Source organism: Giraffa tippelskirchi, chromosome 7, assembly GCF_054371585.1.
Source record: "Giraffa tippelskirchi isolate mGirTip1 chromosome 7, T2T-mGirTip1v1.2.pri, whole genome shotgun sequence".
Lineage (NCBI taxonomy): Eukaryota > Metazoa > Chordata > Mammalia > Artiodactyla > Giraffidae > Giraffa > Giraffa tippelskirchi.
In genome coordinates this window covers 160,262,977-160,290,570 of record NC_137281.1, presented here as the reverse complement: position 1 = coordinate 160,290,570, position 27,594 = coordinate 160,262,977, and the positions used below count along the sequence as shown (strand labels likewise).

Sequence of the window (27,594 nt, the reverse complement as noted above, 5' to 3'; positions counted from 1 at the left end):
TTTTACAGAGCTCTACCGTAAGGTTTAAAATGGTTTCCATTTCTTGTGTTCGCTTTTATATAGCATTTGTGTGAAAAGTACTCTAAATCTATTACAGCACAGGACTGTATGGCCGACTGTGTTAGTCAGGGACTTAGGCTAACCCTGTTGGACCTACAGATTGGACTTAGGAACGCACTCTCGGAATGGAGCTCGTTCCTATGTAGGGGACTTACTATAATAACAATGCGCTGTGGGGTGTACTGAAGTGAAGTGAACAGCAGCAATTACTGAAAGGACCTCAGCTACTGTGTGGTCTGTAGGGTCCATATTACGTGGTATGTTACGATTTGAGAGTAAACTGATGTTAAAGGTGCATATTGTGAACGCTATACGCCATCAAAAAAAAAAAAGGCAGATATTGATCTCTACTGGCTTATTGCCAGTAGAGAGAAAATAGAATCTAGAAATAGAAAGCATGAAAAGAGGGGAAAAAAGTACAAACAACCAAATAGAAAACAAAATAGTAAGATGTTAGACTTAAATCCAACCATATCAGTAACTGCATTAAATACAAACACTTTAAAAGTCCAGCTGGGGGATTTCCTGGTGGGCCAGCGCTTAGGACGCAGTGCTCTCAGGCTGAGGGCTGCGTTCAATCCCTGGTCAGGGAGCCAAGGTTCCATAAGTCACGCGGCCTGGCCAAAGGAGGGAAAAGAAGGAAAATGTGGCAATGTCAGTAGAATGAAAAGGCAGCCCATGAAACAGGAGAAAACATTTTTAAATCATATTTCTGACAAGGGATTAATATTAAAAATATATAAAGAATTTTTACAACTCAACAATAAAATACCAAACACTTCAATTTAAAAATGAGTGAAGGACTTGAATATATGGATGTTCCTTCAAAGAAGATATACAGAAGGTCAATAAACATATGAAAAGAAGCTCAACCTCACTAAGGAAATGCAAATCAAAGCCACAATGGGATGCCCCTTTACACCCATTAATATGTCCATTATTTAAAAATAAAAAAACAGAAAATAAACACTGGCAAACGTGTGGGGGAACTGAACCATTGTGCATAGTTAGTGGGACTACAAAACAGTATAACTGCTAAGGACACAGGGTGGTACTCCTCAAACAATCTGGGTATCTACCCAGATGAATCGAAATCAGGGATTCAAACAGGCATTTGTACACCCATGTTCACAGGAATATTTGCTCCCAATAGCCAAAAGGTGGACGCAACTTAAGTGTCCATCAACAGATAAGTGGATAACACAATATGGTCCATACAATGAAACAGTACCAATCTTTAAAAAGGAGGACATTCAGACACAGGCTGCAACATAAACATTGAAACATTGTGCTACGTGAAAATAGTCCAATCACAACGCTGGTGATACCGTGTGACTCCATTCCTACCAGAGACCTGGAGCAGTCAGACTCACAGAGACAGAAAGCAGGTCAGCAGAGGGCAGGGGAAGGAGAGGGGTGGCGGTGCTGGGCGGGGGGACAGCTGCAGAAACGGGAGAAGCTTCTGGAGACGGGTGGTGCCAATGGTTGCACAACATGAATATGCTCGATGCCGCTGAACTCCACTTTAGAAGTGTCAATATGGTACAATTTATATGTATATGTTACCACAGTATTTTTTTTAAAAGATGAGAAGGAGGAAGAAGAGGCTGAGGAGAAAGATACAGGATTGGGGAAGAAAATCTCAAACCATTTTTGACTGAGACGACTGGAGATCTTTTTCTTTTTTTCCACAGCAGAGGGAAATTCTGATATTGCAGTCTGGCCTGCTTCCCCAGTTCTCCTCTCAGAGAACTCCTGTGTGCTAGAAATCCGCGGCCAAGTGGGCCTGTGGGTCTGTATGCTGGCATGGGAACTCGTTTTTTCTTACTTCCCAGTTTAATTTAGGGGAAGGCACTTCACCAAAGTGCTCAAACAGGAAGGAGAAATTACCAACACTGTTATTTTCTCTTACAACAGCCTCAGATTCAAGCTAAAGCTACCATTATCCTTTTCCCTCAGTTCCCTTAAAAATACTCGCTTCCCTGGATTCCACAGAGAAGGGAAACTGGGCTGATTCCACAGGTGCAGACGGAGCCGCCGGCCCGGCCCTCACAGGCTCCTGTGAGGATAAGGACCCTTCCTCCGGGGGTCTCCTGTTTGTTCTCGCATGCCACCTATGGGTTCAGGAGTCAGGCCAGATCGCAGACTTGGACATGGGTTTCCTTTCTGAATGACTGAATAAATGACCAATTCATCCAATAACAGACGCTGTGGAGGACTTTCCTGGGGGCCCAGTGGTTAAGAATCCTCCTGTCAATGCAGGGGACACAGATTGACCCCTGGTCAGGGAAGATCCCGCCTGCCATGGGCCAACTAAGCCCAACCACACAACGACTGAAGCCCAGAGCCCAGGGGAAAGCCTCGGGCACTGCAGCTAGAGAAAGCCTGCAGGCAGCAGTGAAGACCCAGGAGACCAAAATAAAGAACTTCAAACTTACGGATATTCAACTTGGTAACAATTCAAATCTGATGCAAAAGTGGTTCCTTCACACAGAGCAACGGAGCTCTGGCGTTGGTGCAATCATTGTTAGGATGAGAATAACAATAATAATACCAACGTTGGCTAACATTTGGGATACTTTCATGTAACAGTTTTCTTATTGACTTATTGAATCACAGTAACACCACGAGGGAGGTTTTATTGTCATCCCCGTTTCACAGATGCCGAAACTCAGGCACAGAGAGGGGAGATACCTTTCCCAATTCCATTTTGTTGTAAAGAATCGCCTGCAATGCGGGAGACCTGGGTTCGATCCCTGGGTTGGGAAGATCCCGTGGAGAAGGGGTAAGGCTACCCCCTGCAGTATTCTGGCCTGGAGAATTCCATGGACTGTATAGTCTGTGGGATCACAAAGAGTCGGACATGACTGAGCGACTTTCACTTTCACTTCACTTTAGTCATTCAGTCATGCCCAACTCTGCGACCCTTGGACTGTAGCCCGCCAGTCTCCTCTGTCCATGGGATTTCCCAGGCAAGAACACTGGAGTGGTTGCCATTTCCTCCTTCAGAGGTTCTTCCCAAGCCAGGGATTGAACCCGCATCTCCCGCTTGACAGGCAGACTCTTTACGGCTGAGCCGCCACGGAAGCCCTCTCAGTTCCATGCGAAAGGGTGAGTTACTCAGTCGTGTCGGACTCTTTGCAACCCCAGGGACCGTAGCCCGCCAGGCTGCTCTGTCCTGGGATTCTCCAGGCAAGAAGACTGAGAAGCATGCCAGTTTGAGGCTCTGTGTTGCTGTACATCCAGGTTATTTTTCTAGAAAGCTCAGGTTGCTGTTTTTCAGTCGCTTAGTCATGTCCGACTATTAACTGCAGCGTGCCAGGCTTCCCTGTCCTTCAGCATCTCCTGGAGCTTGCTCAAACTCATGTCCATTGAGTCGGTGATGCCATCCAACCACCTCATCCTCTGTCACCTGCTTCTCTTGCCTTCAATCTTTCCCAGCATCAGGGTCTTTTCCAGTGGGTCAGCTTTTTGCATCCGGTGGCCAGAGTAACCTTGAGAAAGCCCAGGAAGCCAATGCAAATTCGCTGAAGCGCCCTGGGAATCTACCAGCGGTGTGTGCCCAGTTCCAGGCATGGCTGGATCGGGTAACCCACGGTAGCCCTGTCTCTGGTGCCCTCCTGCTCCCCTCCCCTCACTGTGCTCACACATGCGCTCACCCGGACGTGCACACCCACACATACACACTGTCTCCACCTCTGGAGTTGCTTACCTCTCTGCCGACATGGTTAAACCAGCTAGCGTCAGACCTACATCTGAAAGTCTAGAGTGTGGTAGAAAGACAGCTTTTGTTCCTCCTCTAGAGTCCCAGCCTGAACCTGGTCTTGAGCCTTGTGGGCCTAATATCCCGAAACCCATCCCTGTGGTCAAGTGGAAAGAAACCTCAGATTGGCCTGACCTGAGCCACTTGTCCATTTTTTTTTTTTTTTTTTGGTGGCTCCATCTAAACTGTGTGAACCAAGGAGAAAGGCAAACTGAGATGTCAGTATCCAAAGAAGGAAGCAGTGCATGCAGGACAGACAAAAACAATAGACATTCTGGCCAGTAAAGCAGCCAGCGGTATTCACTGGGGGTTATCTGACCACACGGTGGAGTTTAGGGAGGCTCTGTCACTGGGTTGGATGTCCAGTAGCCTGATTTTCCCCTACAAAGCTTGCTGACCAAAGTTCTTGTAAAGATTCTGACAGTTTTGAATTCACGACTCTTGGATCACCTAAGAAACTGAGCCACTGCCATATTTTTTACTTCTATTTTGATATTCATTTATTCATTCAACAGACATTAATGCAGCCCTAGCTAGGTGTGAGGATCTTGAAATGCAGAGGTGAGTCAGCACCATAGGCCTGGTTTATATCCCCGGATGGGGCTTACTGCTTATTGCCATTTAATATAGGTTTGCTTGACTACATAAATCACATGAAGCTTTGGCATATGATGTTGGATTTTCTCATGACACCATGTACAGAATTTCAAGTAGTACTAGCCAGTCAATACCTGTTTGCTGACTGATTATATGATGATAAAGATTCACCCTTCTGCATCATTATTATTTTTTTCTCTATTGTTTATCTGTTCCTAGACCAATCAGATCATGAGTGGTAAAAATTACCAGCTATGTTTCTGAGAACATCGATGTAATGCTATTCCTTATACGTGGGGGAAATGGAAATTATTTGCCATGGGAACCCCATGTCTACTAATCACTGGTGTGGTGGTAAACGTGTGTGGGAATGAGGGATCTCACAACTGTCTTTCTTCCCTTTCTGTATTTTTGCTACCTTTGATCTGGAATTTTAATCTCATTGGGTTAAGTTATTTCTGGTGAGATGTTCAAAGACTTTCAAGTGTCTCTGCCTTTGTGAACATTAGCTTCTTTGTGGTGTGTTTTTTCCTAATTATTCCAAATACAGTATAATGACTATGAAAGCAGAAAGGAAAACCATTTTATGTTCTTGAATTTGATTTCATACAGCTTCCACTTAGCACCTCTCTAGTTATTAGGTTCATTTCAATGTCATTTACAAGGTGGCTGCCAGAATTATAATCATTTCAATCCAAGTTTCTATACATTTAGGGAACAAGTTAGTTCATTTGATTTAAATGCAGGACCTCAACATCTGTATTTATTCATGGCTTAAATCTCCTAGTAGAGTTATTATAGAACTGGACTAGTGTGCATTATTTGATGTATTTATTAATTCATTAAATTAATATTTGCTGAACACCTGCCATGCATGAAGGTGGTCAAAAGGTGCAAGCTTCCAGTGATAAGTCAGTCCTGAGGATGTAATGTTCAGTATGGTGACTATAGATAATAAAAGTGTACTGTGTATTTGAAAGTTGCTAAGAGAGCAGATCTTAAAAGTTTTCATCACAAGAAAAAATTTTTTAACTATGTGCAGTGATGAATATTAACTAGACCATATATATATGATGTGTATATATAATCATTGACGTGATGGTAAATGTGTGTGGGAATAGAAGAAGAAAGAAAACTATCTTCCGCCCCTTTCTGTAGTTTTGCTACCTTTGATCTGAAATTTTAATCTTATTGGTCACATGCCTCATGGCCAAAAGGCCAAAACATAAAGTGGAGGCAACATTGTAACAAATTCCATAAAGTCCTAAGAAATGGTTCACATTAAAAAAAAAACTCTTAAAGAGAGAGATTAGCACAGACAAAGATACAGAGAGACAATCAAGCGAACACACAGTGAGGAGATGGCCGCCAGTGAGCCGAGGAGAGGGGCTGCAGAGGAAATCCCTGTGCATGTAGGACAGACAGAAACAACAGTCGTTCTGGCCAGTAAAGTGGCCAGCGGTGCTCACTGGGCATCATCTGGGAGTCGCTCAGTCGTGTCTGACTCTCTGCGACCCCACGGACTGCAGCCCGGCAGGCTCCTCTGTCCATGGGATCTTCCAGGCAAGAATCCTGGAGTGGGTTGCCATTCCCTTCTCCAGGGGATCTTCCCGACCCAGGGATGGAGCCCGTGTCTCCTGCAGCGCCTGCATCTCAGGCAGATTCTTTACCCACTGAGCCACCGGGGAAGCCCATACATATATATATATAGTACGTATATATTGTATATGTATATATGCATATAGTTTCAGGCGTACAGATCACTACATTGCATGCCTGAAACTAATACAATGTTATATGTCCATTGTCAATTGAACTTCAATTTAAAAATATAAATAAATAGATTCCTACCCTCAACGGCTGGGAAGAGATGCAAGTCACAGGGCGGGGACATGCAGTGAGGGAAGGGCCCTGAGGTGGGGGGACCCAGGCAGCTCGGCTACCGTGGCAAGGTAGCACAGATCGAGCGGCCTAAACAGCGGGAATATATGGGTCACAATTCTAGAGGCTAGAAGCCCGAGATCAAGGTGCCGGCAGCTGTGGTTTCTTCCGCAGCCCCTCTCCTCGGCTCACCGGCGGCCGTCTCCTCGCCGTGTGTTCGCTTGATTGTCTCTCTGTATCTTTGTCTGTGCTAATCTCTTTTTTTAAGATTTTTTTTGAATATGAACCGTTTCTTAGAGACTGTACATAATTTGTTACAATATTGCGTCCTTTTTATGTTTCTGTCTTTTGGCCACAAAGCATGTGGCCTCCCGGTTCCCCCACCAGGGATCGAACCCTCACCCCCTGCGCTGGAAGGGGAGGTCTCAGCCACTGGACCACCAAGGAAGCCCCTCTGTGCTAATCTGTTATTCTTATAAGGACACCAGTCATACGGAATTAAGGTCACCCTTACAACCCCTTTTTAACTTAATTACATCTTTAAAGGCCTTATTGATGAACATAGTCACATTCTGACATGCTGAGGGCTACAGCTTCCCAGGAGACACTAGTAGGTCAAGAGCCGCCTGCCAATGCAGGAGACACCAGAGATGCGCGTTGGATCCCTGGCTCAGGAAGATCCCCTGGAGGAGGAAACGGCAGCCCAGTGCAGTAGTCATGCCTGGAAAATTCCACGGGCAGAGTAGTCTGGCGGGCTACAGTCCATGGGATCGCAAAGAGTCGGACACGTCTCAGTACACACACACAGCTTCAGTGTGAATTCTGGGAGGACACAATTCAGCCTATAATGGAGGTTCAGGGCAGTCCTGAGGAAGGGAGATATCTGAGCAGAAGCCAAATAAGGGAGCAAGTCACAGGTACAGGGCAAGTCATCCGGGGAAGAGCGCTTCCGGCAGGGGAACAGCGAATGCGCAGACCGGAGGCTGGTATCAGGGAGCCGTGGTGACCTGGGGCCCGTGAGGGAGGCAAGGACAGCACAGGCCGAGGCAGGGGCCAGGGGCCGGGAAGCCTGGAGGCGCGGCAAGGACTGACTCTGCTCCTGAACGCCGTGGGGAGTCAGAGGACTGTTTTGAGCGAGGCAGGGATATAATCTCACGTATGTTTTTAAAGGATTATTTTTACATTGACAACAGATTTTTCTGTAGACTCTCAGGAATTCACTTGGAAAGATCATACCGATCTTGAAACCCAGAAACTTTTCGTAGAGTAGTTGAGATGCAGACCTCAGTGGCTACTCCCCAGTGATTCTCGAGGATTCTTTCCTTCGAAGGTTAAAGCATCACCTAAGAATTCTTGGGGTTACTGGGTTACTGCTGAGGTCTCTCCTGCCACAGCCAGTGATGCTGAGTTTTTGACAAGAGAAATATCTGGCTCAATTTGCATATATGGAAAAGCCCTTCTCTTGAGAAAAAGCTTTGGTTCTGGTGAGTGGGTCTGTAGTGACTGATTTATGAGGAGTGACGTTCAATTGACCTCACTTGGGACGGTTTGAGTCAGGGCAAACTCTGAGGTGCTTTTTCCATCTTTGACAAATGTCATCTCTAGGACAGAGGAAGTAACAGGAGTGAGTAACAATTCCTTTGAAAGTCTAAAGCAAGTTGTTGCCCCCCAGATAAGGGATCCGCACAAAGCAAGTCTCGTATCTAGACCCCAGCGAAGAATGAGCGTTCTGTCTGCAGAGTATAGGGAGGCTTCGCGGCGCTGGACGACGCCCCAAACCATCAAACAGCTGTCACCTCCCGTGGCCACGCCCATCTTCACAGGGCGTTTATGCTGCACTCAGAGTCAAGCTCTATGCTCAGCAGAAAACACGAATTCATTGAATAGATTGGTGGTCATTTTCACGGGAACTTGTAAACATAAGCCGTCAATTTTCCCTCCTGCATCTCCATTAAAGCTCGTTACTGAGGGCTGCCTTCTGGGATCTGTAAAAACCTCCCTCATATAGAAGAGTATGATGATTTTAGACACACCCACACACACTCACAGAAAAACTTTCAACTATAATGTCCTGATTAAAGATAGTACAAGTTTAGGTGAGATCAGTTAGATTTTGAAAATAACAATATAGGTCACTCTTTCAGTCTCTCTTCTTTTGGAAACCCACTCTTCTGTTTTATAAATGGGGAGATGGTAGTGAAAGTGAAAGCCACTCAGTCGTGTCTGACCCTTTGCAACCCCATGGACTGTAGCCCGCCAGGCTCCTCTGTCCGTGGAATTCTCCAGGCAAGAATACTGGAGTGGGTAGCTGTTACCTTCTCCAAGGGATCTTCCCAACCCAGGGATCTAACCCAGGTCTCCTGCATTGCAGGTGGATTCTTTACTATCTGAACCAACCGGGGAGTCTAAGAATACTGGAGTGGGTACCCTATCCCTTCTCCAGAGGATCTTCCCCACCCAGGAGTTGAACCGGGGTCTCCTGCATTGCAGGCAGATTCTTTACCAGCTGAGCTACCAGGGCAGCCCAGGAAAGATGGCAAATAGAAAGCAGATGTATGTAGTAGATGCCATGGAAATCATTTAGAAATAACAGGAAACAACTTTAAAATGACTTTGAAAGTGTCCCTCACCCCCACAAGGAGAGAGAATGAATAAACCTACTCCGGCCAAATAATCACAATGATATATGTGTGAATTTCCATATTTAAATCCGAACAGTCTGTGTTTAGCAACATTCCTCTGAAGATTGTCTTCAGGTACCTTGAAGATACCAAATGGCCCAGGACTACATCTTCTCATAGTCTTGGTACTGAAGGACAGAATGCAAAGCATTAGCCAGAACATCTCAGTCCAGTTCTCCAGCGTTTTGAAGCTACCCTTGAAGGCTGAACTAAAAGGATAGTGCAGCGGTTAAGTAATGTCTCATTTGCTTCAATAAGCAAAGCTAGAGATTATTTACGATAACACAGTCATCAGAAGAATGCGTTCCTGGGCATTCTGAAGACACGAAGCCTCACTTCGAGCCTGACTATTAAGTCCTTGCTGTTAAGGGGTGGCAAATGTGATTAAGTTGTTAGATTAGCAAAGTTCTACGGCATTTTCTCTTTAAGCCAGAGTGCTTTCACAGCTGAGCTGTAATGCTCTGAAAATGCCTGCATAACAAGATCCAGGCGTGGAGTTGAATCCCAAATGGTAAATGGCCAACAGCATTTATCCACTGTTACATTGCTGAAGCCATCAAGAGTCAGCACGTCTGAAAAGACACTGTGCCTAAGCAGAGAAGCATAGAGGAAGGCAGTGCTGGAAACAGGCAGTTCTTTCAAAGATCACATCCCTCGACAGGGCTTCCCTGGTGGCTCAGACGGTAAAGAATCCCCCTGCAACGCAGGAGACCCGGGTTTGATCCCTGGGTTGGGAAGATCTCCTGGAGGAGGGCATGACAACCCACTCCAGTATTCTTGCCTGGAGAATCCCATGGACAGTGGAGCTTGGCGGGCTACAGTCCTTGGGGTCGCAAAGGGTCAGACACGACTGAGCGACCAGCATGGGGTGGGGAGGAAGCTCAATGTTCCAGAGAAAACCAGCATGAACTCCGGTCCCTTCTTAGAGAGCGAGGAGAAAGAGTGAAGCTAAATTGTCCTATTGATGACTAAATGTTACATTTAGCTCCCCGGAGTCCATGCTTGGAAGAGGATTTCAAGGAATCACATTTAGCTTGTTGGCCAAGTGGGACTTGCCGCATACTTGAATAAACACAGGTTTCCTAATAGTCTCTCTCTCAGGGCTTCCCTTGTGGCTCAGCTGGTAAAGAACGCGCCGGCAATGTGGGAGACCTGGGTTCGATCTCTGGCTTGGGAAGATCCCCTGGAGAAGGGAAAGGCTACCGACTCCAGTATTCTGGCCTGGAGAATATAGTCCATGGGGTTGCAAAGAGTCCGACGTGACTGAACGACTTTCACTTTCACTTAGAAGAATAGAGTAGCAAAATCCTTGAGTTCAAAATTTAAATATCTTAGGGAGGCAGGAAAAGGGATCAAGTTGTATAAAGATAGAGCGAGGAGAAAACCTACATGCCCCTTATAGCAGACAGCTAAAGGAGGGTGAGAAATTGTTAGGTTGGCCAAAAAGTTCATTTGTGTTTGTCCCCCCCCCCGACATCTTCTCGAAAAACTTAAATGAATTTTTTTGGCCAAACTAATACGCTGCAGAAAATTACCTTTCGGCTGCCAAGTGAAGCTCTATCTTGCAAAGTTGCTTGGACCCATGAATAGGTTGAATCGTGTACAAACTCTATTTGCTTGACTTGAAGTAGTCTGTGACCTTCATTTCTCATGTAACTGATGTGTTTGGCAGGTGTGACCCTGGACCCATGCCGAGCACGGCAGGTGAGCTGTGAGACTTGGCCTTGGGCTTGGAAAGGTGAGAAGTGGGTGGGCTCACCCGCAGCAAAGGTGACAATGTGGTGGGGGGGCTTTAGGTGTAGGTTTTGACAGAGTTAGGAAGAGCTTGGTGATTGCAACCAAGGACGGAAAGGTAGCTTTTTCCTTTGCTTTGTTGGTGGCTTATCAGAAGAGTTTAGGGTAGGGCCAGGGATGCAGAAGCATCCTGGAGTTGCAATATCAAGAGTGTTGGGTCTAGAAAGATGAATGAAATCTGTCCCTGACTCCCTTGGCAGCATCCAAAGTCATAGAGAGGGAAGGTATTACTGTTTTCTAGGAGAATGAACAATGACATTTAATTGATTATCTTTGCAAACTTTGGGATATAAGAATGAAGCAAAACCTTTACCCAGGATCCAAAGTAACCATCATTGTTTTAAAATAACACATACAAGCTCCATGAGGACTTGTAGTCTTAATGAAGGGAAGTGAGAGTGTTAGTCGCTCAGTCGTGTCCAACTCTTTGGACTCTCTGCCACCCCATGGGCTGGAGCCCGCCAGGCTCCTCTGTCCATGGGATTCTCCAGGCAAGAATACTGGAGTGGGTTGCTATTTCTTTCTCCAGGGGATCTTCCTGACACAGAGATCAAAGCCGGGTCTCCTGCACTGCAGGCAGATTCTTTACTGTCTGAGCCACCAGGGACAGAACATTTTAGTACATTGATGTTCTTAACTGTATTGCATAGAAATTTTTTTTTAATTGAGAAAATCCAAGAAGAAAAAGTAAGATACGTTTTATTTTATAAATGGAATCAGTAAAAATAAGTTTCTGTAAGTTTCTGACTGCATATCTGCTATCACATCACCTAAGAGTGACTGGGTAGATTTTCACTGGGTTGGAGGGCACATTTGCAGTGATGTGACGTGAAATATGGGCTCCGTGGCAAAACTTACTTGGAGTTGGTCCTGGAGGGCTACTTCAAAGAGAATGACAATCATCACTCAGAGACGTGGAAACGGGCAAGGTGGGGTCGGGTGGGGTGTGTGACTGCTAATGACCAATGAAGAGACACGCCGTGTGTATTATCTTCAGTCAGATTCTCCCAACAACAGACTTGGAAATGAAGATTCATGTGTAAGGAATTTTTTAAGGAGCTGCTCCCTGGGGAAAATCAGAGAGGGTGGGGTGGGGGTCGGGGGGACGGGCAGGACAGAGAACACAAAGAAGCCAGGCCAGAGCTGTTTCAGGCAAGTCCGAGCCCTGGCCGACCCCGGGGGAGCGGGGGTGTAAATTACACTTGACCCCAACTCTGGGATCATAGTGGGTACTGGCCAGTCACTGACCAAAGGACCCCCAGGTGAAGTGAATCTAAATTCCAGTCTTCCGAAGAGGGTCACATTGCTGTCCGCTGGATGCAGACATAGAAGCCAGGGGTAGAGCATCCAGAAATGGAAAAAGAACTTTGAGGGCATCAGAGAGAGCCCCTCCAACTGTGCTCTTCACATGTATTGAAACCCACGTACAGGACAAGAAATAGGAATTTCAGATGAGTCCACAATTCCAAAGGCAGACACTTCCAAATGCAGACGCTGGTTTTCAATTGAGCCGCCTCTCAGATGGGCGGGCAAGTCTTTGCAGCTGGCAGCAGCGGAGATGTGTGTATACTTGGTCATGTTTTTACACAATGGCTGGTGATTCCCCTTCGCAGCTGCTGTATAATCTCATGTGCCTGCCAAGCTCCCCTCCTGCTGCCCTTGTGAGGCTGGGCGCAGGGCTGCTCTGGCGGCACCTCTGACCCCAGGCACCTAACAAGTCTCTTTCTTATTCAACCTGTGTCAAAAGGAACCCTTTTTTTTCTTTCTCTCCAGACTGAGGGCTGGAGAGTCTGACAGTTCCCTTCCAGAAAACGTCATCAAGGACTAGATTCTGTGATACAAGTACTGTAAGAGTATCACGAAAATGGAGCTTAACTGGGACTGGAGGAATCATGGAAGGCTTCTTGGAGGAGATGGGGCTTCATCCTGGCCCTGAAAAATCAGTGAAATTCAGAGAGATGGATGGGCGTCCAGACAGAGGAAAACAGATTGGGCAGAGGCACAGAAGCAAGACCTGATATGAGCTTTTATGGCTCCAGCTGAAGACCAGCTTAGCTCAAACGAAAGGTCACGGCACAGGAGGCGGACTGTTGGTTGCCCTGGGCCTGGAAATTGGGTCATGGTCTTAAGCCGGCTCCCACTCCTGCGTGCTTCCGCCTCTTTCTGATTCTCTGCCCAATTCCCCACTCAGGCTTGCTTTCCATCAAGCTGTGATGTGTGCTGGGCCGTCCTCCTGATGAATACGTGCCAGGTTCCGTGAGTTGACAAGCTTTCAATACAAAGAAACAAATGATACAAGCCAGGACGAAAAGCAGAACAAAATAAAGGCGGCGGGGGGGCTTGAGTGAGCAGCATCACAGAACAGGCACGCTTCCGAGACTTTTCGGAAAAGGGGAAACCTGATGTGTTAATTAGGAGTCTGTGTCAGTAATGAGACGGCTCAGAGGAAGGTAATGAACGGAACAAAGGGGCCGCGGAGGGGGCCGTTCAGGCCGGATGGGAGCTAGAGTGTAGGAGAAGGGAGACGATGAATTCTTCTTCTCTGTTATTTTAAGTGTGTCTGTGGTCTGTTGGCTCCATGGGACAGGACTCAACCTTTTGTGTGCTGTAAAGCCCCACGAATAAGGAGCTTTGGATGTAAATAACATTGAGGTTTCTGCCCCCAGGACCCAATTCGGCAGGAAGCACTGCAGCTTTACCAGCTCCAGCTGGTGGCGGATTTGGGCTTTTCTGAGTGTATTTGGCTCAGAGAGACTGTCTGCCGAAATGGGCCACCAGGAGGCTTAGGGACCGCAGGGCAACGAGGCCTCGGAGCACCCGCGATGAGGGAAGCGCCCGTGGAGCCTAAGCCTGCCTCTGGCTCCAGTCCACCCGTTGGAGAGGGTCTGAGCTCGGGCCCTGGACTCAGACGAGTTTCTAACCCTGGCTCTGTAGTTGCTTGCGCTGTGGTCAGATCTTCCAGCTGCTGAGCCTAGAAAAGAGTCTCTCTTTCACTCTGCTGCCAGATCCGTTTTCCAAAAGCGGAGCTTCAGACTTATCTTTCTGCTTTCAGAACGGGCTCCTGACTGCTTAGCCAGGGGTCTGTTGCAGGCTTTGGGGACTTAGTGAGTTAGTTACCCCTCCAATACCTCATCCTTTTCCATGAAGTAAGGGTGATGACAGTCACTGCATTGTTGAACTGCTGTGAGAATTCCAGAGAATCCTTATAAAGCACTTGGGACATAGTAAGTGCTCAATTAACGTCCACTTTTCATGATTGGCTAAGGGACTGCTTGGGTACAAAACTACCAAACAGCTCTGTGATCCTGGGTAAATCTCTTGATTTCCCTGTGCCTCAGTCTCTTACCTACAAAACAGAGTGATCGAGGGGATTAGATGAGTTCGTGCCTCTCAGGCATCTTGAGCAGCGCTTGGCGTTCAGTGAGGCTTCGTTTTAGACTGTTGTGATGTCACGGTCAGCAGCAAGGCCAGCATCGTTGAGATCTGGGAGGAAAAAGAAGGACGTTGTGAACACGCGTCCCCGAGGTGGCCCTGAGATGGGGGTGACAGAGTCCCTGGAGGGACTGGACACACCCCACCCTTCTCTGCGGAGATTTGGGCCAGCCCTGCCAACACTGGAGCGTTTATAACGAGAGAGGAGCTTCTGGACACCAAGGTGCCTTCCCCTCCTGGCCTGTCTGGTTCTAATGCTGGGCTCCCTCCCACCCCAAGACAACTGGAAATGGGGCAAATCTTCCCTCGTCAGCCTGTGATGAGCATGGGGGTTAGGTGGGGAGCGTGTGCTCTCTGCTGTCGTGAGGGTCCCTCAGGGGAAGTTCATTATGAGGGGCTGTGATCGGTCCTCCCCGCTTTCCTTGCTGAAGGTCAGGGGTCACGTGCACTCCCTGTTCATCACACCCCTGAGGCTGTCTAACGCCTCCCCTCCCCTTTGCCACACGGATGGGTATGCAACCCAAACGGGCTAAGTCAACACTGTTAAGGGGTTTGTATGAGCGCTGGGTGGGGGGGGGGTAGGAGTGAGCATCCCTCTCCTGCACCAGGATCAAGAGAGGGGACTCCGGCTGGGCCGGGGCGTCCTTGCTGCCACGTTGAGGAGATTCTATCTGGGAGAAGTCACACCAAGTCAAAAGATGAACCAGCTCTTCATGTCCTTGCTTGCGCCACCTGATACAGCCATACCTGAAGGCAGACACCCCCAGACTTTCCAGCTACCTGAGCCAACTGACTCCCTACAGCTGCGTTTGAGTCACTTGTGCTGCCTAATGCAGTGCCTTTATTTGCAACCATGAAAATTTTGCTTCACATACACGGAACTCATTTCTGTTAGGAATAATCAGATGAAAAAAATAAGTTGTCAGGAGTTACCTAGGAGCGGGGAATAGAAAACTGAGATACGACAGCAGGCAGAAAAGCACCGAAGCCTCGGGAAAGACCAAGGAAGCCGAGGAGAAGTAAAGAGAGGCTGGAAAGCAGCCAGCCGGCTGAGGGTGAGCCGGGGCAGAGAACAGGGTCGCATCTAAGAGGAGCAGAGAGCCGGGCCAGGCAGTGAGGCTATCACGGACACAGACAAAGTCCCTAACGGTCCTCCATGGGCTGGCACAGACCTGGCAAGTCACTGTTCAGCTGTCTTGAGCTAATTAAAAATTACCCGAACCATTCTAAATCACAGAAGTCAGTGTGGGCTTGGATCCACACAGCCCTGGGTTCAGGGCCAGCTTTGGGACATTCTAGTTGAAGGATATTAGGGAAGTTATTGGACATCTGTGAACCTCAGTTTCCATTTCTGTACCACAGGGATAATAACACCTTTCTCATGTAACACGCAATGAGGCTACTATTTTATTCAAATTATTCCATACCCCCAGGACCACAATAGGACATGATAGAGAGAGCCCACAAGTCCATGCCAAAAAGCACAAAACACACTGAATATGTGCACGAGGAATACAACATCGAAGAAAAAACTTTTCAGCATGCCTATTATCTGAAAAAAAAATGTTGCTTTACAAGCACACCATTGTGAAGCCACAGGGGAAGCAAATGTGAGAAATGTCCAAACAGTAAAATATGAAAAATGGAAAAGTATGCAGTCCTCTTTATGGGTGGGTTTAAATCGATTCATCATTATTCATGCTATCTTTATGTGTTTTGCCATTTTCATAGTTCTATTTTAGTTACAAAATGTTTGAGGGCGTTTGAGAAGGTCCTTCTTGTCATTAAGCCTGACACCCTTTCATCATATCTGCTGCTTCGGGGCTCCAGCTCGCAGGCTCCGCACAGAGTCGGGGCGGGTGGCTCCGTTCTCCCGTTTCTGTCCCAGCGCAGAGCAGCGGGGTCTGAGGGTGGCTGGGAAGCGGCCGAGTCAGCACCAGAGCAGTGAGCAGACAGGGCTCTCCGGGCTGAGTCAGGCTGGCCACAGAAACAGAACAGGTAGGAAGGACAGGTAGATATTACAGACAGAGAGAGAGGTCAATCTAGATCAGGCTACAAGGACATTATCAGTCTGTCCGTCTGCCGTCTATCTGTCTGTCATCTGTCTATGTACTGTCACCGATCTAGCTAGCCATGGAGTAGGGGAAAGAAAGAGGCTGAGAAAGAGAAACAGAGGCAGCGATAGATGACGTTTTACATTTTTATGTATTTTTGGCCACGTGGCACATGGGATCTTGGTTCTCTGACCAGGGCTGGAACCGCACCCCCTGCATGGGAGACTCTCAACCACTGGACTGCCCGGGAGGTCCTGAGACAGAGACTTCTAAGAAATCGGTTTATACGATTACAAAGACTGGCGAGTCCAAGATCCAGAGGGTAGGCCAACAGGCTGGCGACCCAGGGAAGAGTTGCAGTGTGAGTCCAGAGACCAAATCTGCCCGCAGAATCCCCTCTTCTTCCAGGGACGGCGGTCTTTTTTTTTTTTCTATTAAAGCCTGCAACTGAGTAGATAGGGAGGTAATCTGCTTTATTCAAAAATGTACTGATTTAAATGTTAATCCTACATAAAAATATCTTCACAGAAACATCTAGAATAGCATTCGACTGAATATCTGGGTGCCACGACCTACCCATATTGACACATGAAATTAACCGTCATACCCCCACAAGTGGTTTTGGGACGCTTCCCAGATTGAGGCCCGGGGGGTGTGTGTCTGGGGCGTGGGGGGCACATGAGCAGAGGTGCTGCTGAGACAGCGAAACCCAGCCCCTCACGTCCCTGTGTCTTGAGACGCCCTAAAATAATCAGAGCGAGGGAGTTGGAAGGCCCAGAGTGGCAACTGGGACTCCAGAGATGCAGAGCTAGGTCTTTCTATGAAAATGCTCATATCCGCATCCACAGCCTAGTGAGGCCTGGGGACACTCAGGGTATGGTGTCTTCTTGCCTAGGTAGGTCCTGAAGCCTCGCCTACCCATCTTAATACCTGGCGACCAGCATACGCTGCAAAGGGTACAGGTATTCAATGAGTTTTTCAATGAATGTCTTCATAAATTCTGTATACCTGGTAGTGGCATAGACAAGTGGCTTATTCATTAGAGGGTAAGCTGAAAGTAGACACTATGACCCATGGGGGTCCAGTGGTCCATTTATGAGACGTTGACAGCAGCCACCTGCAGTAATAGGAGACCCACCTGGGGGTCTCCGCTCCCCCTCCATCCACGGGCCTTCGGAGAACGTGCCATCCTCTTTTTCATGGTGTGTGAAACTAGAGGCTTAGGCCAGATGATCTGGATGATTTCTTCCAGTTCTCACACCTACAATTCAGTAAAAGTATCCAGATAGTGAACAAACAGTGGGATATGGTGTGGCATTCACAGCCACGAAGGAGACTCGGGAAAGATGACAGCTGACCCCGTCCCACCTTCTCTGCTTGATTTCAGGGCAGTTGCCTCTCTGGACAACCAGGCCAAGTGAATTGATCCTTTACCATCTGGGAATTTCATTATCATTTAAGAAACTGTTAGTTCTAATGTTTACAGAGATGTTAGCCTGGATGGGAGGGGAGTTCAGGAGAGAATGGAGGCATGTATACATATGGCTGAGTCCCTCTGCACTTGTCTAGTCCCTGCACCAGCCAGACACTAGACAAGAGTGGTAACTGGCCCTACTCCAACATCAAATAAAAGTTCAGACGCAGCGGTCATCCGCTCCCTCCTCGGCCCCCAGGATGAGAAGGACCTGAGAAGCGGGCCTGCAAGTAGCAGGGCGGTGGGCACGGGCATGAGAACTGGGAGGGGCAGGAGACAGTGAGGACAGTCCAGGAGCGACGGAGTCCAAAGACGAACAAGCAGGGAAAAATCTCGGCTTGGAGAAGGCCAACCAGGAGAATGAAAAGGATGAAAGGGCCAAGACGTTAGTCAAGGAGAGTCTCTGGCTCTCCCTTCGGAAGCTGGTGAATATTGTGTACCCGGAGGAAATCGTAGGTGGTTCCACGTTAGGCAACGCACCCTGCAGTGCGACCGGGACGTGACGGGGAGGTCTGGGGAGCCGCGGGCAAGGGTGAGAGAAGAGAATATGGAAAGGGCTGGGGAGGGGGTGCGGCAGCTGAAGGAGGAGCAGTCGAGCCACAGTCTGGGAGCAGTGATCTGACCCCTCACCATGACCGTGACCACGGCTTCTGCCCTGTGCCTTGAATCTTCACTGTGACCGTGACCTTGGCTTCTGCCTTGTGCCTTGAATCTTGATGCTTTTCTCTGAGGCTGACAGGGAGACACCTGCTTCCTAAACTTACATGTTCGTGAGGTACCTTTGTTATAAACCTTTTGGTGTGACTTGTTTCGTGTGGGTTTTTCTATTCCCAGCTTCTAATTGAACGTTGCGTTTTGGACCCAATCTGTAAACTTCCATCAGTGGGAGAGTTTCACCTATTGCATGGAGAGATGTCCAGTATATATTGGGAAGTTAATAAAGCAGTTAAAAAAAACAAAAATACTACTACTAATAATAAAGAGTTTAAATTTGGGGACTTCCCTGGTGGTCCAGTTGTTAAGAATCTGCCATGCAATGCAGAGGAGGAGGGTTCAATCCCTGGTTTGGGAACTAAGCTTCCACTTGCCACAGAGCAACTAAGCCCAAGCACCACAACTAGAGAGCTCACGCACCACAGAGAGATTCCATGTGACACAATGAAAATCCTGCATGCCACAACCAAGACTGGAAGCAACCAAATAAATTTTAAAAAGATACATTTTAAAAGTTCACATTTAAATAAATAAAATTACCTAAAATTATAAAATATAATAAATACACATAAAGAAGAAATTTAAGATATCGTAATCCCAGAACCCAGTGATTGCCTCTGTTAACTTTTTTGGTAGAAACCCTTCCAGGCATTTTCTAAGAACACGTATGCAATTTTTATGTGTCAAAAAATGGGGCCATATCACACATCGCTAGTCCTGAAGTTTGAACTTTAAGGAACCTAGGACCTGTCTTCCTTCTTTGCTTGTTTCTTGGTTACATTTCTCTTTTTCTGTCTTCACGATCTCCTCACAATGGTACTGAAGTTTCTGGTTTCATTATCAACACTATAGGCGAGAGGCAGGATTTGGTTTCAGCGGCCAGAGAAGAAAGTTGAGGAGGTCAAAATACAGCGAGCTCTTGGGAGGGTCCGAGAAGGAAGAGTTTCTGCCCAGGTGAACTCTCCCTTGGTGGTGGGTTGAATTCTGTTCCCCCAAAAGGTATGTCCAGATATGTACCGATGTGAGAGTTGGACCATAAGGAAGGCTGAGCGCTGAAGAATTGATGCTTTTGAACTGTGGTGTTGGAGAAGACTCTTGAGAGTCCCTTGGACTGCAAGGAGATCCAACCAGTCCATCTGAAAGGAAATCAACCCTGAATATTCACTGGAAGGACTGATGCTGAAGCTGAAACTCCAGTACTTTGGCCACCTGATGCGAAGCGCCGATTCACTGGGAAAGACCCTGATGCTGGGAAGGACTGAAGGTGGGAGGAGAAGGGCGAGGACAAGGTGGCTGGACGGCATCACCGACTCAGTGGACACGAGTTTGAGTGAACTCCGGGAGACGGCGAAGGGGAGCCTGGCGTGCTGCCGTCCAGGGGCTGCAAAGAGCTGGACATGACTGAGCGACTGAACAAAAAGGTATGTCCAAGTTCTAGCTCCTGGTAGCTGTGAACGTGACCTTCCTGGGAAATACGGTCATCGCAGAGGCAATCAGTTAAGGATATTAAGGTATCCTGGATCAGATACTTGCAGAAGTGTGGACCCTAAATCCAGCAACTGGCGTCTTTATGAGAGAAAGGAGATTTGAGACACAGACGCGGGGATACCCGGAGAAGGTAAAGATGGAGCAGGGATCAGAGGGAAGCGTCCACAAATCAAAGAGCGTCCAGGACTGCTCACAACCAATCAGAAGCTCAGAAAGAGGTGTGGGATACATTCTCCCTTGGAGCCTCCAGAGTGAACCAGCTCTGCCAACACCTTCGTGTTGGACGCCTGGCCTCCAGCACCGGGAGAGAACACGTCTGGGCTGCTGAGAGCTGCCCTCCCTGAGGGCAGCCCCAGGGAGCTAGTCCACCAGGTCTATCCTAATTCTTGCTTCTTCCATTCTGCCCTGGTTGCCCGACTCCCCCGGCGAGCCGCTGAATACCTTCTCAGCAGACCTGGGAAGTCAGTTCTGATAACTGGGGTCAGGCCTGAACAAAATGTTCATAAAACACTGGAGTTTTTCCCAGAATAAGAACCATATAATGTACAAATTGGGCCCCCTGGCTCTAAACATTCAAGCTGATAAAGACTGTTGAAGACTCTGAGTAAAACTACTCAGATAGTGGTTTATAGTTTACAAAGTACTTAGACCAAACCCCACCTGAGCCTTCCAAATAAAAACAAAGCCCCAACTGTCAGCACTCGTTTGAAAGTTGCCTCCATCCTAGAGAGCACTCTGATTAGGAACCCACCCAAATTATCAAGTCTCATCTTTTCTCTTTCACCCAACTGTTACCTCTGCTGATAATAGCTGAGGAGATATCAAAGAGTGTTCCCTGCACAGAGAATTCCCTTGTAAGTAAAAATCGGTTTTGCCCCTTGGTACCCATACATTGGGCTTCCCTGGTAGCTCAGACGGTAAAGAATCTGCCTGCAATGCTGCAGACCCAGGTTCGATCCTTGGGTCAGGAAGATCCCCTGAAGAAAAAAATGGCAACCCACTCCAGTATTCTGGCCTGGAGAATCCCATGGATGGAGGAGCCTGGCAGGCTACAGTCCATAGGATCGCAAAGAGTCGGACACGACTGAGCGACTCACACATACACATACATACATCCACACGTTTGTTCCCTACATCTGTGTTTTATTTCTGCTTTGCAAATAGGATCATTTATACCATTTTTCTAGATTCCACATATATGCCTTAATATACAATATTCGGTTTTCTCTTTCTGACTTACTTTATTCTATAGAACAGTTTCTAGGTCCATCCATGTGTCAGCAAATGGACATGGTGATCGCAGGAGTTTGAGTTGGGAGACTGGGACTGACGTAGAATCCACCGCTGATACTGTGCATAAAGCAGGTGACTAATGAGAAGCTACTGTGTATCACGGGAACTCTACTCAGCATGGGAACCTAAATGGGAAAGAAATCCAGAAAAGGGATATGTGTAGACATATAGCTGATTCACCTTGCTGTACAGCAGATGCTAACACAACATGGTAAATCAACTATACTCAAAAGAAATGATACTAAAAAATCAATTTTGCTAATAAACATATTTTAGAAGAATTTTTTAGAGCTTCTTAGCTATTTTTCTGTTCTGTACTAGTACTATACAAAGCACCCCTTACTGTATTTACTCCTTTCATTATTATGCCAGCAGAAAAAAAAATGCATATCACACTTTCTAAGAAAAGTTGTGAGGGAGGGTTGGAGGCAGCATCGCCTATGGGGGCTTATTTCCCATATAGTGACAGGGGTCTGTAAGAACTGAAAAGAGACTGGGGTCTAACATTTGAGGAACAAGTTCCCAGTTTTGCATTTTCAGTGACAGCAGTGAATTCCATGTGGTTAAAATTTCAAAAGTTAATTTTGTTTTCAGGAAAATGGTCTATTGTGCTAACAGCTTTTATTTTACCTAAACTGTCATTCATTTGGATTGAAATGTATAAACTGTACTCATTACAGTTTAGATCCACCCAAAGCAGAGAAGCAAAGGTTACAGGAGAGTAATGAGAACATGCGCTCAGCAGATTTTTATTTTAGGTTTTTCACTTTGTTCCATGAACCGGGCCCTGTGCTGGATGCTGAGAGACCCCATCCAGGAGCTGAGTCCAGCAGGGGAGGCAGACGGGGCTCACACTGCTGGGCTGTGTGGGTGTGGGCAGCCCGGGGGAGGTACCCCGCCTCTGGGGAAGGACCGCCCCCCAGGCGGTGGTCATCAGGGCTGGGGCGGGGGCGGGGGAGGAAGGTGAACAAGATGAAGGGAACCATCTCAGGTGCAAAGGCCTGGGGCTCTGGAGATCACATAAACTCTGAGAAAGCAAAACCAGTGCAGAAGAGTGGGAAGATGGAGACTGGAGAGTGGGGGAGGCCTCTGAGAGATGAAGTCAGTCCGAAGACAGGGCCTGGATGATAAAGGCCTTGGGGATCAGGCCAAGAAGCCTGTGTGCCCTGTGTCGGAGGGGACTGGGGAGTCAGTGCAGAGTTTTAAGCAAGGTGTGATGTGACCAGATCCTCGTGGCTCAGTCAGGATGGCACTAAAAAGAGGAGAAAGGCCAGGGAAGGCCAAGGAAATTAAGCTCAATCATACACATCTTATTAGGGAGCAAATCCCACTGCCTTAAATGGCAGAGTCCACTTTGATTAAGCGAAAGATATCCACATGGTCAAACTCTTCCACACGTTTTTATCTGTATCCAGAAATGCAAGCAGCTTAAGCATAAAAACTGTTAATAAATAAACTATTATTCTGACTCTAGTACCTGAAAACAATGAAATATGAGACAAGACATGAGCTTTTTTCCTTCTTCAGACAAATTGTGTGGCTAAGGGACTCGGTGTTAAAAGGCACCATGTCTCATTTCACGTGCCTGTAGTAGGCAGGCCTGATAAAGGGGGATGCTTGGACATTTCCAACCAAATGCCCTCAGTGGAGGGTGTTAGAACAACTTGTTATTTTAAGCGATGTTGATAGATACTTGCATATACAAGCAAGCCCCGTCTTTGAACCGGCCCATTACATAACCTCACTTATCCCCGCAGGTAATAGGCCGCTATAAATGCAGAACCAGATATAATCCCGGGTTGTCTGTGTGCCGTGCAGTCAGACCCATGAGAAATGAACACACTCGTTAGGGACAACAGCCGCCTTCCACTTCACTTACCTCTTATGAATTACTCTCTGCTCTCAATTCCAAACCAAGCAAAACATACTCCATTTCGCAAGCCATGCTATCAGATAAGCACCAGAAGAGGTAATATTGGTAGCAACTGCCAAGAAACGTGTTGGAGTGAGACGTATGAGTCTGCTGGTGTAACATCGAGAAATAGAGCCTTCTATGCGATCCCTTTTCTCCCCACCTGCTATTTAAGGCATCTCATGCATTCATTCATCCACTCACTCATTCAGGCAACTTTTAAGGCTCCTACTATAGCCCTGTTTTGAATACCAAAGTGAGATTTCATGTCAAACAAGGTACATTCCTGCTCCCCCATGGTTGACGAGCAGCGGCCGAGAAGCTGGAGTTCTTTCTGGTGTTTCAGAAAAGGACAGTGTTGGGTGGCACTGAGCCCCACCTCCTCCCAGTTCTGCGAGCAGCCCAGGTCTGGAGCAGGCTCCCCAGGCTGGACTGTCAGCTTGTCACTCACAAGTGTCAGACCTGGGCATGTTATTTGTCCTCTGCAAGCCTCCTTTTTCCTACCTAATATGACTGTCACAAGGATTAAAAAAAGATTTGATTTGTAAAATGTCTACATCAAGGCCTGGCACATAGTAAGGACTCAATTCATTTCTGTTATTATCATAAATGCCTCCGCTTCCTGCCAAGAATCATTTTCTACGTGATGCCATGTGTGGGGCAATACCTTGGCTGCTGCAGGGAGACCCACAGGTGGGCACTGCCTTCTAGCAGGTAATCTGTACACAGATAACCATCTGTAAGGAGGATGTGCTCAAGCCCGCCGGCCAACAGAATGCTAGAATTTGTACTAGTTGCAGCCCACGGGCTCTAGTTGTGGCACACGGGCTTAGTGGGATCTTAGTTCCCTGACCAAGGGTTGAACCCGTGTCCCCTGCATGGGCAGGAGGATTTTTAACCACGGGGCCACTAGGGAAGGCCCAGGACCTGATATCTTTGCTGGCTGTCGTTGGCTGGAGGCCTCCATCACGTCCTTGCCACGTGGGCCTCTCCAACATGGCAGCTGGCCGTATCAAGGCACACAAGCCACGCGTGCAATAGAGGGAGTGTACCAGCAAGATGGAAGCCATAATCTTATGTAGCCTAATCACAAAGTGTAACAGTCTGCTCAGCGCAGTGAGGGAAGGAAACGTCTCCATAGCAACCATCTCTCTGAAGCTCTGAACATCCATGCATTGCCCCTCATCAACATACACGGGGTCCCAGCTCCCCTATGCCTCCCTAGCAGTTTCTTCAGAGTTAGATTCTGGGAGAAGACAGAAGCGCAACTTATTTTACCATCTTGTCAGCAACCAGAAGCTCCATGTCAGTTTTCCATGGATGAATCTTAGCTCCTTGGGCAGTGGTGGTGCTGGGTCTAAACCCCGTTCAGTCCCCCGTACTGGTTCAGTGCACCCATTCTCCAGTTGCTCCAGACTTTGCTCTATAATTTTCTTCAGGGCACTACCCTGGGTCCCCTGAAGCCACTTCATTCAGAAGCTTCCAGAATCAAAACAGCCAAGAAAATTACAAATCCACATGGTTGGAGAAGGAAGTGGCAACCTACTCCAGTATTCTCATCTGGAGAACCCCATGGACAGAGGAGCCTGGTGGGCTACGGTCCACAGGGTCGCAAAGAGTTGACACGACTGAGCACACACAGAACGCTACTTGGTGGCCTGTAGCTGATGACTGGCAGGTGGGGAAGTGTGAAAACCTAGCCCCCTTATGTTCAGGCAGGATAAACTGCTGAGTAATTTATTCTCAAAAGCTCCTCAGGGGTTCAAGTTGAGTCTGGAACTTTCCATGAAATCACAACCTTCCCTGGTTAATTTTTGTTCCCTCTTCTGCTTTTCCTACTCCCTGTCTAATTTCTCTTGGGGAAACTTGCTTAATAAATTATTTACACACAAACCATCTCTGCAGGGTCTGCATCTGGGGAACCTGCCTAAGACAGAAGGTGCCATAAGTAGTCCCAGGAAGCTGGCTAAGAAAGGATTCTGGGTGCAGCTCATTTACCAGCAAGATGAAAATGGGGAACCCATCTTTGGTGGTAGGGGGCCTTCTGTATCTTTTTTCTGTGTTTGTTGGAAAATCAGCATACCTTTATTTTATACAAAAGAAAATTGCATATAATAATTTATCTCATCTCACTTACATTTAAGGACATTTATTGGCTTCCCAGGTGGTACTAGTGGTAAAGAACTGGCCTGCCAATGCAGGAGACCTAAGAAACGAGGGTTCGATCCCCGGAGCCAGACTACTACAGTAGTCTCTGACTCTTTGTACCCCGTGGACTGTAGCCTGCCAGGCTCCTCTGTCCATGGGATTCTCCAGGCAAGAATACGGGAGTGGGCTGCCGTGCCAGGAAGATCCCCTGGAGGAGTGTACGTGCATGTGCCTGAAACCAAGAGCCTTTCTAGTTTGCTGTGTCTCCAGGGAGTTGAATACATGGGTCTGGGAACCAAGGAGTGGAAAGAGGAGCGGCCTGGCTGCTGCCGCTCTTGGTGACCCGCTTGGGAATGCAGCCTTCCTGTCTTCACAACTCTAAGCCAGTGGGTCTAGAGGTTCTAGCTCCTAGAGGGAGAGAACTTCACACTAAGCTTAAAGCCACCACTGCAGTCCCACCATTTTGGATTCAGCGTGGGCGAAGAAAGCTATGATCACGCCGGCCAAGGTAACTGACCCTGATCATCACAAGAAGGCAGGGCTGCCTGCTACATAACTGGGGACAAATACGTTTGACACTCAGCTGATTCACTGGACTCTCTCCCAGTTTTATCTGCAAACAGGCAATTGTGCCAACCACTGCCTAATAAAGACCTGGTAGCAAGGAGCTCGGACCATTCAAGGATAAAGATTTGGGTCACTCCACAAGTAATCCCTAGACGGGCAGAAGAGCTAGTTGAAGATTGAAAGGAACCTAGAATGGGTGGTAGAGATGCGAGGTGATGGATGTTAGATTCAATCTTGGGGCCGGGGCAGCGGCAAGGGCTGTAGTTTGTCCCACTAGATTCGTGACCAGTTAGAATCCTGAAAAGACTGTGACAAGATGGAGACTTAATGTGAGAACATATGAACCTGAGTGTTACAAGGGGGGACTATAGCAGACGCTTCTGGTGCTCTGCCCAGATGGGTTCAGAGCCTCTTGACTGGTCCACTGCACCCTTCCCCCAGCTTCTGGGTGCTTCTCTCCTAATGACTCACACCTCCAACCTCAATCTACCATGGCCATTGCACCCTGGCTCACTCTAGACCAAAAGTGCTCCTCAGACCAAGGAATTCTCCAGGCAAGAACACTGGAGTGGGTAGCCTTTCCCTTCTCCAGGGGATCTTCCCAACCCAGCAATCAAACCCTAGTCTCCTGCATTGCAGGCAGATTCTTTACTGTCTGAGCCACAAAATCCCAGCTCCCTTCCTTCAAAATGGGATCAGTCACCGTGTAATTTGTACTCCAGAGCTGCCTTCGGATCCAGCTGAGGCTGGAACTTGACCTTAAATTGCCACCTTGTTTGCCTTAGTCTCCTGCCCTATTTTGCTTCCCTTCCTAGTTTCTCCTGGAAGCATAGCCTTAATAAACTATTTACACAGAAATCCTGGACAAAACAAGACAGTTCCCTAGTAGCACATAAACTCTATGTGAACAGACACTGTTTAGGAAAAAAAAAAAAGTTTTTAAATCTCCTACCGTATGTAGCCCAGCATGGGATACCTTCCAGAAGTCCATCTGGGGTTTGGCAAATTCTTTAACATTTTCTTTCTCTAGTAAGAATCTCGAGGATCCTAAGTGGCGATTGCATTAGTATAGTACAGACAGGGACATCTGTAAATTATCAGTGATCCATCAGGGTAAAACACATGTCCCAGGTTTTTTGGACAATCCTGATTTCGGTTTTCCATCTCCCTGTCAGACCATTTCCAGACAGCGTGTCCCAGTTGGTGTGGTGTTTGGACAGCAAAGGATAACGTGCTAGCCAAGAGGCAGCTGTGGGAGGACACTTAAGCATTATAAAAACGCAGGGACCCTCAAGTCAAGCAAGCCTGGACCTCAAATCCTGGCTCCACCCCACCCAGCTCTTTGACCTTGGCCACGTTTTATCCCTGTTCGGACCAAGTTACTAGCTCCCACTTCACTGAAAATGAGTCGATCTAGGCAGAGTGCTTAGCACTGCTCCTTGACCTAGTAAAGCTCAAAACGTGGTTCCTTCTGGAAGGGCAAGAAGGGCGGATGAAGTGGGGCTAGGGGATGTCACAGCTGTTACGGAGCCAGGCGGGGGAGAGGCCGAAGCGTCTGCGTTCCCTTTCCCAGAAGGGCCGGCAGCCTCAGAGGAGACAGGCTCCGAGACCCCGGACCGCCACGCGGCTCCCCCGCCCCCTAGTCTGGGCTGAAGCCGGCTAGGAGCGGCCGCCGGACCCGCGCCACGGAGGCGGACGCCCGCCGCCGGTTTCCTAGCAACGCCCGCCCCGCCCCC

At 47.8% G+C, this 27,594-nt stretch overlaps 1 long non-coding RNA gene across 5 annotated transcripts; it reads right to left on the bottom strand.

Annotated features, from left to right (window-relative positions):
- Positions 1–491: 491 nt before the first annotated feature.
- Positions 492–27,594, bottom strand: LOC145513877 (uncharacterized). 5 transcript variants are annotated; one of them, XR_014059742.1, is made up of 5 exons: positions 26,811–27,594; positions 21,179–21,356; positions 14,123–14,259; positions 11,635–13,045; positions 492–677 (listed from the first exon to the last, which is right to left on the bottom strand). It is a non-coding gene; the product is annotated as an uncharacterized LOC145513877 (long non-coding RNA). The 5 variants fall into 5 exon arrangements; XR_014059743.1 differs by lacking the exon at positions 492–677 and adding an exon at positions 17,401–17,523 and having other exon boundaries at positions 11,459–13,045; XR_014059741.1 differs by lacking the exon at positions 11,635–13,045.